A 13730-nucleotide genomic window follows, 5' to 3' on the forward strand; every position below is an offset into this window, starting at 1 on the left:
TCAGCAAGGAAAAGCTGTGTAATTGAATTCCCACCAAAGCACACTTCATCTGCATCAAACAGCACCGTGCTCATCCTGCAGCTCCTTCAGGCTGCTGCTGGAAATGAGGATTAATTAGGATACCTGCTCCTTACTCAAGGAGCAGGCACACATGCTGTGGTCAGGCTTGGGGCTGCAGTGAGAGACTCTGCCAGCCAGGCAGAGCAGGGTGACTCCAAAGATTTGGATCTTCTTGCACTCAGGATGCACCAAAAAAATCAACATTCATTTGTCCGTGCAGAAAATGCTGGTAAAAAACCCAACAATTCACAGGAAGGCACCTCTGCTGCATAAATACTTCAGTAATAATTTATAAGTGATTTATGGAGTTGGCTTTGAATTATTCTAGGCTGGATTGGCTCGAGTGGCAGGGATGTGTATAAATCATTCTGTGCACAGCACCTCCCAATCCCAACATGCAGCTAATGAACCCTCTGGAGCTGAAAACACTCCTCCTTCAGGAAGAACCCACTGATCTGCAGCATTTTAACGAGTAAATTATTATTAATTTAAATAAATACATTAATAACTCCCAAATACAGCAGAGGGGAGAGTTTGGGAAGGGGTAGGAGGCATCCAGACAGAAACAGCAGAGAGGGTTTGGAGATTTGGAGTGGGAAATCTGTGCTTTTCTCTCTCTTTCAGTGAGATCCAAGTGGGACTAATCCATCTCTTTGCTACAGAACCTCCCATCCATGAGCCCTGGCACTGGGGTGTGGAAGGACAGCAGGAGCTTGTTAAATGCATTTTAGCTCATCATCATCATGTATTGTCCCTTTTCCTCCCTGTCCCATGCTCACCAGCACACAGCTCTCCAGCATCCCAGCAGCACAACTTCCAGGCTGAGAAAGCCCTGCAGAGCCAAACCCCAGAGTTCTTCTGGGCAGAGGCATCTTGGGGCAAAGCAGCACACAGGGAGGAGGTCACCCCATGTCACGTTGGGGTCCTGCTATGATTTTCCTCCACATTCACCCCAGACCTTGGCTCCCACAGTCTCCCACAATGAGAAGGGCTCAGCCCCCTCAGCATCCCCTCTGGGTGTCATTTTGGCCTGGAGGGGAGGCAGGGGGAGCAATCCATCACCCTCAACCTTTGGAAAACCAGCTGGGATATCATCTTAAGCTGCCACTCGGGTGAATTTTAATCAGTGGAGGTGCCAGGTATGAAAAACACCAATCACTTGTTTTAAAATTTAAAAAGTTTAATAGTAATAAAATGGTTATAAAAATAGTAATACAAATTAGAGCAATAAGAATTTGGACAGTCAGAGTTAGAACAATAAAAGCAAAGAATTACGAACATTCAGATGCTTTCCTCTTGAAAGCAAACCTACTACCAAGGATTAACCCTTAAAAGCAACAGCCTGTTGCATATTCATATATCTCAGACATGATTCAAAAACTCTTTCCAAACAAAGGGTGTTCTCTGGTTATTATCAATTTCTCCCCCTTAATCCTGTTGGTGCCTCAAAGATAAGAAGGAGGTGGATGAAAGTTTGTCTTTTCCAATAAGGGGGCAATGATTCTTCTCTTTTAGACTCCTAGTGTCTTCTTGCTGTTATCTCTGTGTGAAGAATTTCTTTATTATCTCATCTCTTTCTTGAGCCAGTTAAAAAGTATCTTACCTAGCATAGTTTCTATTTTAACTTTTTTTATAACCTAAAACTATATTTAACACACTACTTAAGAGAATTAATACAGCATAACTTTCTAACATAACATATATAATATTCATTTTAATATCTGCAAAAAGCCAATCATGTAATATACATTTTTCACACGAGGGATGCTGAGCTCTGCCTCATTCTGGCTCCCTAAATATGTGGGACATGATGCCATCTCTGCCAGGACCTCACTGTGCTCACCAGTGCCTCAGCTCCCATGCAGCCTGGCACGCCCCATTACTTCCCATGCTTCAAATCCCATTATTCAGCTCTAACGAGGAAATAATTTTAATTAAGGAAATTAAAAATATATTTGCGTTGGAATTTTTAGTAGGTGCTAATTTGAAGGCATGAAAAGGAGCCCTGGGGCCTGTTTGTGTCAGGAGCAGCAGGGGATGGGGATGGAGGAGGGGAAGGGCCCTCTGCATCCCCTGGGGACAGCAGAGGGTCCCTGGGGAGCAGGGACAGGGCACAAAGGCAGCTGTGAGAAACAACTGCTCACTTTGAAAACTTACAGAGGTTTATTAAACCTTAACAAAAACACAACAAAGGACTATATAAGGAAAAATTTGCAGCACTGGGGACTGCCCTCGTGAACATCACACAGCAGGTTCATCTTCAAGATGGATGCTCAGTCTTTTATACCCCTGGGGGTTACATCAGCCAGCCCTGGCCCCTCCCAAGGTCTGTCAGTCAGCTCTTCTTTGCCATTTATCAGTGGAGATTGCTTTCTTGTAACTGGATTGGAGATCAGGTGTTGCCATGCCTCACCCCCTAAGCACCAAGCTTTTCTATTCCCAACTGCCCCATGCAAGGGGCACATGTGCAGCCTTCTTTGTACCTGTCCTAGACAACCCCGGCTGTCTGATGGTAACACTACAGGAGGGGGAAAAGGGAACTATGGGGAGAAGAGAGGACATCTAAACTACAATAACATAACTATACATCATTAAAGCTTTTCTTAATATTTATGCAATAGTTATCCCTGAATTGCCTGAGCCAATCATCTCACTATCCATCTATAACACAGCAAAAGGCAGAGCCACCCCCCAGCTAAGGAGGGCTCCAGCTGACTCCATTCTGTTGTCATTATATTGCAAGGGTTCTATATTGTTTGAGTTTTGTACCTCCTTGATGTTTCTTGTAGGCACCTCCTCTAGGCACTGACTTGTCCTCACAGCAGCCAACTAACGCCAGTTCCCACCAATCCACTCTTTTATAACACTCTTCTTGTTGGCTACAGCTGTGGCCTGTTAAAATCAGGCCTGCTGCCAATCTTTAATAATTAACCCAGCTGCAACTCTTTAGGGGGTAAGATTACTTTCTATACTACCTTTATTTATTTATATTCTATCCCCTACACCATTCCTGAGGGAGGGTGGAGCCAGGAGCCAGTTGGGCTCAGCACAAAAGGAGTAGGCCTTGAGTTGCACCAGGGCAGCTTTAGGTTGGATGTTAGGGAAAATTTCATCATGAAATGGGCTGTCAAACATTGGAACAGCTGCCCAGGACAGAGGTGGATTCTCCATCCCTGGAGGAGTTTCAAATCCCAGTGAATGTGACACTTGGGAACATGATTTAGTGGTGGGCCTGGCAGTGCTGGCTGAACAGCTTTTCACTGATCAGAGAGGGCTTTACCAACCTTAATGATTCTACAGATCTATGAAATGCAGAAAATAAGGTGTTGGAAAGTTCTTCAGAGAAGCTCTGAAGCCATGAGGCCACAAGGAGGGATGAGAATATTCCCAAGGTGGCCCAGATCCCCATGGGCTGTAGAGGCCTCTCATGTCCCTTGCACGGGCCACCCCAAAGGCTCAGGTTCATCTGGAGGTGCCAGCTCCTGCTTCCATTCCCTCCTTCACTTGACATTGGAACAGCTGCCCAGGGCAAAGGTGGAGTCTCCATCCCTGCAGGAATTTAAAATCCCTCTGCATGTGGCACTTGGGAACATGGTCTACTGGTGGGCCTGGCAGTGCCGGGAGAACAGCTTGTCGTTGGTGATCAGAGAGGGCTTTTCCAGCCTTAATGATTCTGCAGATCTATGAAAAGCAGAAAAAAATGTGTTGGAAAGTCCTTCAGAGAAGCTCTGAAGCCATGAGGCCACAAGGAGGGATGAGAATATTCCCAAGCTGGCCCAGATCCCCATGGGCTGTAGAGGCCTCTCGTGTCCTCATCTGGAGGTGCCAGGTCCTGCCTCCATTACCTCCTCCACTTGTTGCTGGTCTCCAAACTCCATCAGCACTGTCCCAGGCTTTCCACAGGTGCCACCAACCCACTGAGAGCTCAGCTGAGTGACAGTGCCACAGGGAGGTGGCTTTTGGCCAGAAGGAAGGAGATGCTTCTGATTTTGTGTCCTTGCAGCAGAGACAGCCCAGAGAAGGCTGCAATGCAAAACTCAGCTTAATGCAGCTGGATAAGAGTCCTATCAAAACAGCAGCTAATTAAAGTAATACCCAGCATTATTAATGCTGCAGCTCTGCCATCACCCATGTATTTATAATAATAGCGTTCCCACTGTAATAGCATTAATCATAATGGATTTACTAAGAAATTAAGGGGGAAGGGATATTATCTCCCTCGGGAACAGCACTTGACAGCAGCCCTGCTTAGTGTGTGGATGTGGATTGCTTTAATTCTCAGTGTCTCACTCATTAATCTGCTTTTCCAAGGGCCCCTCACAAACACCCCTCTGGGAGTGCAAGCACAGGAGGAAGGACAAGCAGAGACAGGAGAGGCAGAGCAGCCCAGGGAATGCTGGCAGAGGGTCAGCACAGCCACCAGGGTTTCCTCATGGGGTGTGAGGGCATGCTTCTCTCCTGCCTTGCTGGGCAGTGTCCATGTCAGCATCATCTTTTTCCCCAGCCAATCTGCTATTGTCAGCTCCATGCTTAAAAGACTCTTCTAGCTTTAGCTGGGGAGCCAGGAATATTCAGCACCTCTTCCCAACATTTATAACGAGCACTGAAAGGTTTTATTGAAACTTGTTTTCCCATAAGCCTTTCTCCTCATCAGGCTTCTGGTTCAGGACACAACAGCAGCTTGTCTGAGCCAGGGAATGCAGTGAGACACCCACAAGGCTCAGCCCACCACCCTCACCAGAACCCACCCACGATCAGCACACTGAGCTTCCACCAGCAGCTCCTGTCTGATAAAAATGAAAGCTTGATGTATCTCCTAAAAGTCAGATGATCTGAGTAAAATTAAATCCTGATAAAAATCAAAGCTTGATAAAAATTAAAGCCTGAAGTCCAAAGTGACCCAATGATTTTTACCAGGAGTTCAGCTTTCCTTGATTAGTTTATGGCTGTATGTAAAAACAGACATTTTATCACAACTTGCATTAAACCGCTCTGATGCCTTGCTTGGGAGAGTAAAAATGGCCTGGAAGCTGTTCACCTGCCAGCAGGGAAACAAGCTGGAGAAAAAATGCTCCCAAACCTTGGAAAGCCCTGGAGCCCTCAGGGCTGGTGTCCCCAACATGGGCATCTGGCTGTCCCCAGCGTGGCCTCCAAGGAAACACGGGGGTTCCACGGGTAATGAGTACCTGGATTTATTGTGCCTATCCTTTGCATCACACAGAGGGCCTGAGGACACCAGGTTCATTTTGTCACCCCAAGTTTCAAATAAACACATTTCCACCTTTTCTTTGCCCATTTGATTTTTTTTTCCTTTCTTTTTTTCTACTTAAGGAGAGGGCTGGGCTGCATGCCCAGGGACTCCTCCACACCCTGCCCCAGCCAGGGAGGCCGCAGTGAGGCCTCCCCCAAGCCTTCTCTCCTCCCAGCTGAGCAACCCCAACTCTCTCAGCCTTTCCTCAGAGCAGAGGGGCTCCAGCCCCTGCAGCATCTCTGGGGCCTCCTCTGCACTCCCTCCAACAGCTCCAGGTGCTTCCCATGGTCACAACCCAGAGCTGGGGCGTGGATGAGCTGGGAGGGGCTGCAGCTTCATGGGCACCAGGGGGGAATTTTGTGTTATCCTTAGAGAGGAACTAAGCGCGCTTGGATGCTGAGGGATAAAATGAAAGGAATGAATGTGCTGGGCACTTCCTTGTGGGGGCTGAAGGGATCTGGCAGAGGCAGATCCTGGGGCTCCCCTTGTCATGGCCTCCAGCCCAGAGTGGCTGCAAGCAGCAGCAGGGCAGGCTGTGGGTCCAGGCCCGGCCGTGGCTCCATGCCCAGCCCAGCTCAGAGCTCCCTGTGCCGTGGGTCCAGGCCCAGCTCAGAGCTCCCTGTTGTGAGGCTCCAGGCCCAGCTCAGCTCAGCCATGCCCAACCCAGCTCACAGCTCCCTGTGCCATGGGTCCATGCCCAGCCCTGTTCAGAGCTCCCTGTGCTCCCTCAAGCACAGGCTCCAAAGCAAACCCTGCCCATGGGGACACAGCAGCCATGCCACACTCGCTCCCTGCAGCTGAGGCCGGGCCTGCAGCACCCTGGGGTGCCCACACAGCCCTGATTGTCCCCAGGGCGTCCTGGAGCCTGAGCCCAAGCCAGAGGCCCCGTTACTGAGACTCCCTTCTGGCTCAAGCCCCTCAGGGTGCCCGGGAGCAGGGGGTGCCCACAGCCCAGCACAGCCTCGGTGGCACCAGGGACACCAAGGGACGAGCCATGGCTGAGGCTCTGCAGGACCATGCAGGCTTGGCCCTGCTCCCTCATGGGCTCCCATGGGCCAGGGCCCGCTGGGGTTTTGCCCAGCAACTGCAGGGGCAGAGAGACCTCTGTCAGTGAGACCCCCTGTGCACAGGGACCCCCAGCCCCAGGTGTCCATGCCAGCACCCCCAGGGACCTCCAACCCCAGGAACCCAGAGAAAGTGGAAACCCCAACTCTGCAAACACTGCTTGTGCCCAAAGAAAATGCAAAGAGAACTGTGACAAACAAGGACAATGTATTTACAGAACAGCACCACCAACAACGAACTACAGAATGTATTTACATTATAAGAATCTTTATGACAACAACAATCTATGAAGTGTATTTACAGTAAAAGGATCTATATAGCAATCTAAGAAGTGTATTTACAGAAGAACCTAACTACAGCTTATAGAACATATATACAGAAGAGACTGTGTCCATCATCTCTGTCAGTTCTGGAAGAGAGGGAAGCAGCACGGGACCGTTCCAGCGCGGCCCTGAGGGCTGTTCCCTGTGCCCCCAGGCTGGCACACGCTGGCACAGTGGCACTCTGCTGCCAGCACTGAGCCCAGCTGGGCTGGAGCCGGGCCCCAGGCGCTGGGATGGGGCTGGTGTGGCCCAGAGCAAGCACAGGACAGGCTGGGGTGGTGTTTGTGCCACCACAATCCAGAGCCCCCTGGGCACCGTGTCCCTGAGCAGGGCACCCAGCCCAGCCCCAGCCTGGCAGCAGGGGACCCACCCTGCCTGTGGGCAGGGCATGGCCAACACCTGCCTGTCCTGTCCTGGGGCTTCATCTTCATCTCAGGATCATGGGCTCTTCCTCATCTTCCTCATCAACCTCCATGTCCTCCATTCTTCCTCCATAGCAACCTCCAGCTCCTCAACAAACTCTTCCACATCCACCTCCATCAGGGGCAGGGCATGGCCAGCACCTGCCTGTCCTGCTGTGGGGCTCCATCTTCATCCCAGGATCATGGGCTCTTCCTCATCTTCCTCATCAACCTCCATGTCCTCCATTTCTTCTTCCATATCAACCTCCATCATCTCCTCCAGCTCCTCTACCCTATCAACCTCCATGTCCTCCATTTCTTCCTCCATATCAACCTCCATCATCTCCTCCAGCTCCTCTACCACATCAACCTCCATGTCCTCCATCTCTTCCTCCATATCAACCTCCATCATCTCCTCCAGCTCCTCTACCTCATCAACCTCCATCTCCTCTGCAGTGTCTTCTACATCTACTTCCATACTCTCTTCACTATCCATATCCACTTGCATGTGCTCTTGGGTGTCTCTACCAGGCTATATCAGGAAGACGCCTCAGAGGGAGTCTCTGTTCCTCACCAGCACCACTTTGCTCCAGCCTGCCCAGGCAGTCAGGGGATACCCCCCTCCCTGGAATGGCACTGCACCTTCACTGGGACAGCAGTGCACTTTTTTCATCAGTGATTTGCAGGAAATGAGCTTTGGAAGAGGCAGAGATTGAATTTTCTTGGGATGGGAAATGGTTCTGTTTTGGGAAAGGGAAGCTGAGCAAACTTGCTGCTAGACTTGGCGTTTCCCGGTGGGCAGCTCGTGGGGAGTGTCCAGGCTCTGCTGCAGGCAGGGTGTGGTGCTGGGAGCACAGCAACAAGCCCGGCAAAGAGGGAGGTCAGCCCAATCCCTTGGCTTTTGACTTTGTTGCCTACTCAAGGCTAAATTCAAAAGATTTGATGTTTTCTGGGCCAGTAAGAGGCCCTGTCTTGGTATGGACAGAGCAGCCTTTCCCTGGCACTTGTCTCTGAGCTCTGTCACACGGTTCCAGTGTCCGTTTGGTGGCCTCCTGCCTGCCCTCCATACCCACCCTGGACTGCTCCCCATCCTCCCAAAGCTTCTCAGCAGCTCCTGGCTGGAAATGCCAGCAGCTGTCAAAGCTTCTGCTCTGCAGAGCTGATTCCCTGGGGACTCTGTCGCTTAGACGAGACCACGAGGAGCAGAGCAGAGTCAATGAGGGCCCTGCTTACTCTCTCTCGGTGGGGAACAGGGTAATTATAAAGTACTACTAAGGAAACTGCAAACCCTGTGGAAGCTGCGGCCTGAGTGCCCGGCGGGGTGGGAGCGGACAGCGGCAGCAGCAGGGTTTGGTGCGGGAGCAGCAGGGCTTGGTGCGGGAACAGCAGGGTTGGGTGCGGGAGCAGCAGGGTTTGGTGCGGGAGCAGCAGGGTTTGGAGCGGCAGCAGCAGGGTTTGGTGCGGGAACAGCAGGGTTTGGTGCGGGGCCGGCTCGGCTGTGGGTCCGCAGGCGGAGCGAGCAGGACGGGCCGGGCCAGGGGCCGTGGAGCGGAGCAGCCAAGGCAGGAGAGCGCCGGGTGCGGGCCCGGGCTCTGCTCCCTGAGCGAGCGCTGAGCGGGGCTGCAGCGAGGGCTGAGCGGGGCTGCAGGGAGGGCAGCGGCTGCGCAGTGGGCAGGACCGGCAGGGCTGCCCCGGGGCTGCCACGGAGCCTCCAGCGGGGTCGGGCCGAGCTCCCGGGGCTGCCCCGGTGCTGCCGGTGCCCTGCTCCGGGCAGGGACTGCCGGGGAGCTCCTGCCTGCCCAGGGGGGCAGCGCCTGGGGGAAGCTGCCCGGGAAGGGGCCGAGTTCGGGCACTGCTGGGCCCCGGGCTCGTTGCACTCGTTGCTGTGTGAGCCCGCAGCCCTGCCCTGCCCATCGCCCCCGCCGGGGCTCGGTGCCAGCACCCAGCGCTCCCACAGCGACCCTGCAGCCACCGCGGGCACCGGCACCCGCAGGCCCCGGCCCAGCACGGCCAGCGCTCGGCCCTCCACAGAAGTCCTAGGGCCACTCCACAGTGAGAGACAAGGATCAGAGAATGATCGAATGCTTGAATGGTTTGGCTTGGATGAGCATTAAAGATCATCCCATTCCATGCTGAGCACCTGCCCTGCAGACGAGGTTGCTCAGGGTTCCGTCCAGCCTAATGCTGAATGCTCCCAGGGAATCCGCAGTTTGTGCCAATGTCTCACCAGCCACACTGGAAAAAAAAATCATCTTCCTCCCCTCAGTTTTCCACCATTCCCCCTTCTCCTCTCTCCACAGGCCCTGCTGAGCCCTCTGTCCCCATCTTTCCTTTGGGCCTTTCCTCAGCTGCTGTGAGGCCTCCCAGGCTCCCTCACTTCACCAATGGTGAGAAGCCACCTTCCTCTGTGAATCTTTATGGCTTTTCTCTCCCTGCTGCTCCATGCTAAAATCACCCTTCCATCTCCACAGCAGCTCCTCTCCATGTTTCCATAACCATGCAAAAACACAGCCCATCTCCACCAGGCTGCTGGGCAGTTAAATGCAGAGATGCCTCCATAAATAAATTCCAGAGCAAGCCCTTAGTATGGTTCTGTCCTGGTTTTTTGGACGTTGCTAGAAGAGAACATCACCTGTGGGTGAAGTTGGGATGGTTTGTGGGGTGTGGGAGCTGTGGGTGTCACAGAGAACATCCCAATGGGTGGGTGCAGGTCACAGGCGGATTGAAGGAAACTTTTCAAGGTGAAGACTTAAGTGAGACCTTTAATTGAGAATGAACATCTGGAGATGAAGCTTCAGCTGCAGGGTCAGTGTGTGTGCCCATGCTGAGAAGCCACCACGGATTGTGGATCAGGGATGGGAGCAGTGGGACGAAGGTGCACCCTGCCTAAGCCAAAACCTTTGGCTCCAGTTCAAGGCAACAGATTTGAGGCATTTCATGGCCACAATGTCACCAAACCTCAGAGCCCCAGCAGGGACAACCCCAGCCCCTCAATGGCCACACAGAAGTGGTGGGAACCCTGTCAACACATGTCCAGGAGAAGCTGCAGCACTCCCTCAGTCTCTATCGCAACGCTCCCATGGCTCTCCCTGAGCTGGAATTGCTGTTTGGTGGATTGATAAAACAAAAGCACCCCAAACTTTCCAAGCAATAAGGTGAGCCCTGCTGAGGAGCTGAGTTAGAACCTCCTGACCTTGCTGAGGGATGGTTTGGCAGGGGAGAATAACGTCAGGTGAGGGGTGCAAGAGGTGGGTGAGGGAAGATTTGTCACATTCTCCGATACCAAATGTGACACTGGAGCGAGTCCCCACAGCCACCCAGCACTGACAGCCCTGTTCTGGGCAGACATGTGGGAAGAGCATCCCTGGTCCCCAAAAGCCCTCCCAGCAAACCACACAGCCCCTCTGCCCTTGTCCTTTATTTTCCAATGTAACTCTGCTCCTGTCCCTTGGCTCCTGGCCAGGGGATGTGGAGGGCACCAAGCTCCCTGCAAACAAAAGGAAGTTCTCCAGGACTGTGCTCGTGAGATTATATCAGATTTGTCAATATTTGCTCAGGACTGAGGTGGAACTGAACTGAATGAGGCTGAAGAATGATGTCAGGTATTGGATTGGGAAGTGCTGTGACAGCCCATGGAGGTGCCTACTGAGGCATCACCAGCTGTTCAACTAAAAATGCTTTTTTTTCTCTCTCTCTCTTTGTATTTTAATTTAATTGTAACTTGAATTTTGTATTTTAACTTACATGCCAGGCAGAGCTGCTCCCTGTTGCACTAAATAAGGGTGTTTTGCATTTTATCTCTGTGTCATTGCTGGTCAGGTGGAGCTGATACCAAACCATCCCTGGCATGAGAGGACCAGAGGCAGGAGAGGCCATGCCTGACCCCAGGGACTCTGGCACTGGGAATCTCAGAATCCCTTAGGTTGGAACAGACCCCCGAGATCATCGAGTCCAGCCATGAACCCGGCCTGGCCAAATCCAGCCCTAAGCAGAAAACCCAGCCTGGATCTGTGTGAGCTGTCCCCACACTTGTTGGAAAAGAAATGAAATTTAGCAAAATATTTAATTATAGTGAGTTGTGTGTGAACTGGTTTGTTAAAAAGTAGTTTTGTAGCCGTTGAAAAGTGTGTTGGGTTTTGTGTGTAACCTAGCCGGTAGTCTTAGGGATTTAATAAATAATTAAACTAGTGCAGGAAAGTAAGAATGCTAACCTGTCTGGAGGCAGCATACAATGCTCTTAGAATAAGATAAGCAGAGGATTAATGATCTTGTTTGTGAACCAAGGAATGTATCACAAGGGGTCTGTGACCAGGCAAGGGGAACGGGGAACTGTTTTTTGGAGACTTTGTTGTGAATCCCATGTATAAGAGGGAAGCACCCATATGTGAATTTGGGGGCTCGGACTTTGGGACGTGAGTCCCCCATTTCCCCGGGCCCTTAATAAAGCACCCACAAAACTTATCCGAGTTTTGTGTCATTTATCAATCGGGCAACACACTCAGCACCAGCCCCACCCTGGGTTGGGACACCCCAATCGCGCTGCCCGTGACAGAGGGTGGCAGCTCCCGGTGTCACCTCCAGGGACAGGGGCTGGGCTGTCCCCTCCTGCCTGGGCTGAGGCACTTGGGGACCCGAGCATTGTCACCTTCTCCTCCCGCGCTGGAGCTGGTTCAGCACCCTGAGCTGAGCAGGGAGGGAAACCCATCCCGGCATTGCCCTCTGCTGGCAAATCCCTCTCGGATGAGCTTTTCCTCTGCTGTGCTCTCCCAAAATATCCTGGGGAGCAGCTGTGCTGGCTCTGGATGTGCATCTGGGCACCACAGCGTCCCCAAATCGCGGCTGGTGGCACCAGCGGCCTCAGCCGGAGGGATTGGGTGAGGAGGATCTTCCCTGGGGCTTGGAGCAGGGTCAGGAAAGCAGCTGAGTGACCAGAAACAGGGACTGGAGCCCTCCTGGGCTGAGCCTTCCCTTGGGGAAAACGGAGCCTTAAATTAAAGTGGTAGAAAGTGCTTTTATTAAAAGCTGGCAGCTAGTGACTCCATCACAGCAGGGAAATATTTAATTTAAAGTTTCATGGTGCTCAGGTGAGAGACACAGAGTGGTTTGTTGGGAGATGGTTTTCCGGAGAAGTGGGGTGCTGGGTGATGAGCCATTGTTATTCAGGGTGTGGGTGACCTTGTCAGGCTGGCCTCAGCAGGGTCACCTGTGCCCCATCACCTTTGTCCCCTCAGGTGAAGGTGGAGGGATGGCAGAGCACCCTGGGTCAGGCCCTCATTCAGGACAAGTGGCGTGTGGGGTTAGTGACCCCCGAATGTCAGGGGAAGAGTCAAGAAGGGTGGACAGGAGCCTCTGCTGTGCCACGTCTGTCTGTCTGTCTGTCTGTCTGTCTGTCTGTCTGTCTGTCTGTCTGTCTGTGCAGAAAGGCAGCTGTGCCTCCAAGTGTTCGAGTGGGAAATTGCAGGGACCGGCCCGCGCTCCAGCATGGCTTGGAGGGGTTTGTGTGTCACTGCAGCGGCTGGGGAGGGGGATGCTGGGCAGGAACCCTTCCTGGGAGGGTGGGCAGGCCCTGGCACAGGGTGCCCAGAGCAGCTGGGGCTGCCCCTGGATCCCTGGCAGTGCCCAAGGCCAGGCTGGACAGGGCTGGGAGCAGCCTGGGACAGTGGAAGGTGTCCCTGTCATGACAGGGGGTGGAATGGGATGATCTTTAAGGTCCCTTCCCAAACAAATCCGAGGATTCTGCAGGCACAGCAGAGAGGATGGGCCAAGGAAGGGCAGCAGGACAAGCTTTTAGGCTGTGTCTCTGCTGGACAGCTCAGCCTAAACCCCACTGGGACATTTGGGATCCTGAAGCCAGACAGCCCCAGAAGCCTCAGTTCTACCTCATCCCAAAGCCATCTCCTCTCCAATGCCCACAGGGGAGTCCCAGGAGCTGCAGAGGTTTTGGAAAGCTCATTGTGGATGGGGAAGATCTGCTCAAGCCCGGCACTTCATGTCCCTGTTCCTGCTGAGCAAACCCCTCTGAAACCTCCTCCCGTCACACACAGAGGAGGATGGGGCCAGAGCAGGGGAACAGTTCAGCAAAGGAAAACCCCAAGAACAGCAGGAGAACTCCAAGAACGGCAGGAGAACCCCAAGGATGGCAGGAGAACCGCAAGAACAACAGGAGAACTCCAAGAAAAGCAGGAGAACCCCAAGGACAGCAGGAGGGTGACATGAGCCAGGTCCATCCCCAGCTGGATCCACCTTCCTTCACTCCCAAGGGACAGCCAGCTCTGGCCACAGCTCTGAGGTGACACAGAGGAGGTCACCAGGTTCCCACAGCACAGACAAGGAAAGGGAAACCTCTGATATTGCCCTAAAATGTGGCCTCAAAATCCTGTCAGCTGAGCAGACTGGGAGATGTCCAGCTGAGCTGAAGGCCTGGAGCCAGGGGAGGGAGGAAGGGCAGGAAGAGGAGGGAGGGAAGGAGGGAGGAAGGGATGGAGTTGGGCCACTGAGAGCCACAAGATTTGGAAAGCATCACTTTGATTTAATGGGCCTTGATGTTTGAAAATGAAGTTGAGAGCTCTTTTCTTTGCCACAGGGCTGAGCAGCCAGCAGGATTTAGAAGGGCAAGAGCTTTCCAGATGA

Source organism: Melospiza melodia, chromosome 19, assembly GCF_035770615.1.
Source record: "Melospiza melodia melodia isolate bMelMel2 chromosome 19, bMelMel2.pri, whole genome shotgun sequence".
Taxonomy (NCBI): domain Eukaryota; kingdom Metazoa; phylum Chordata; class Aves; order Passeriformes; family Passerellidae; genus Melospiza; species Melospiza melodia.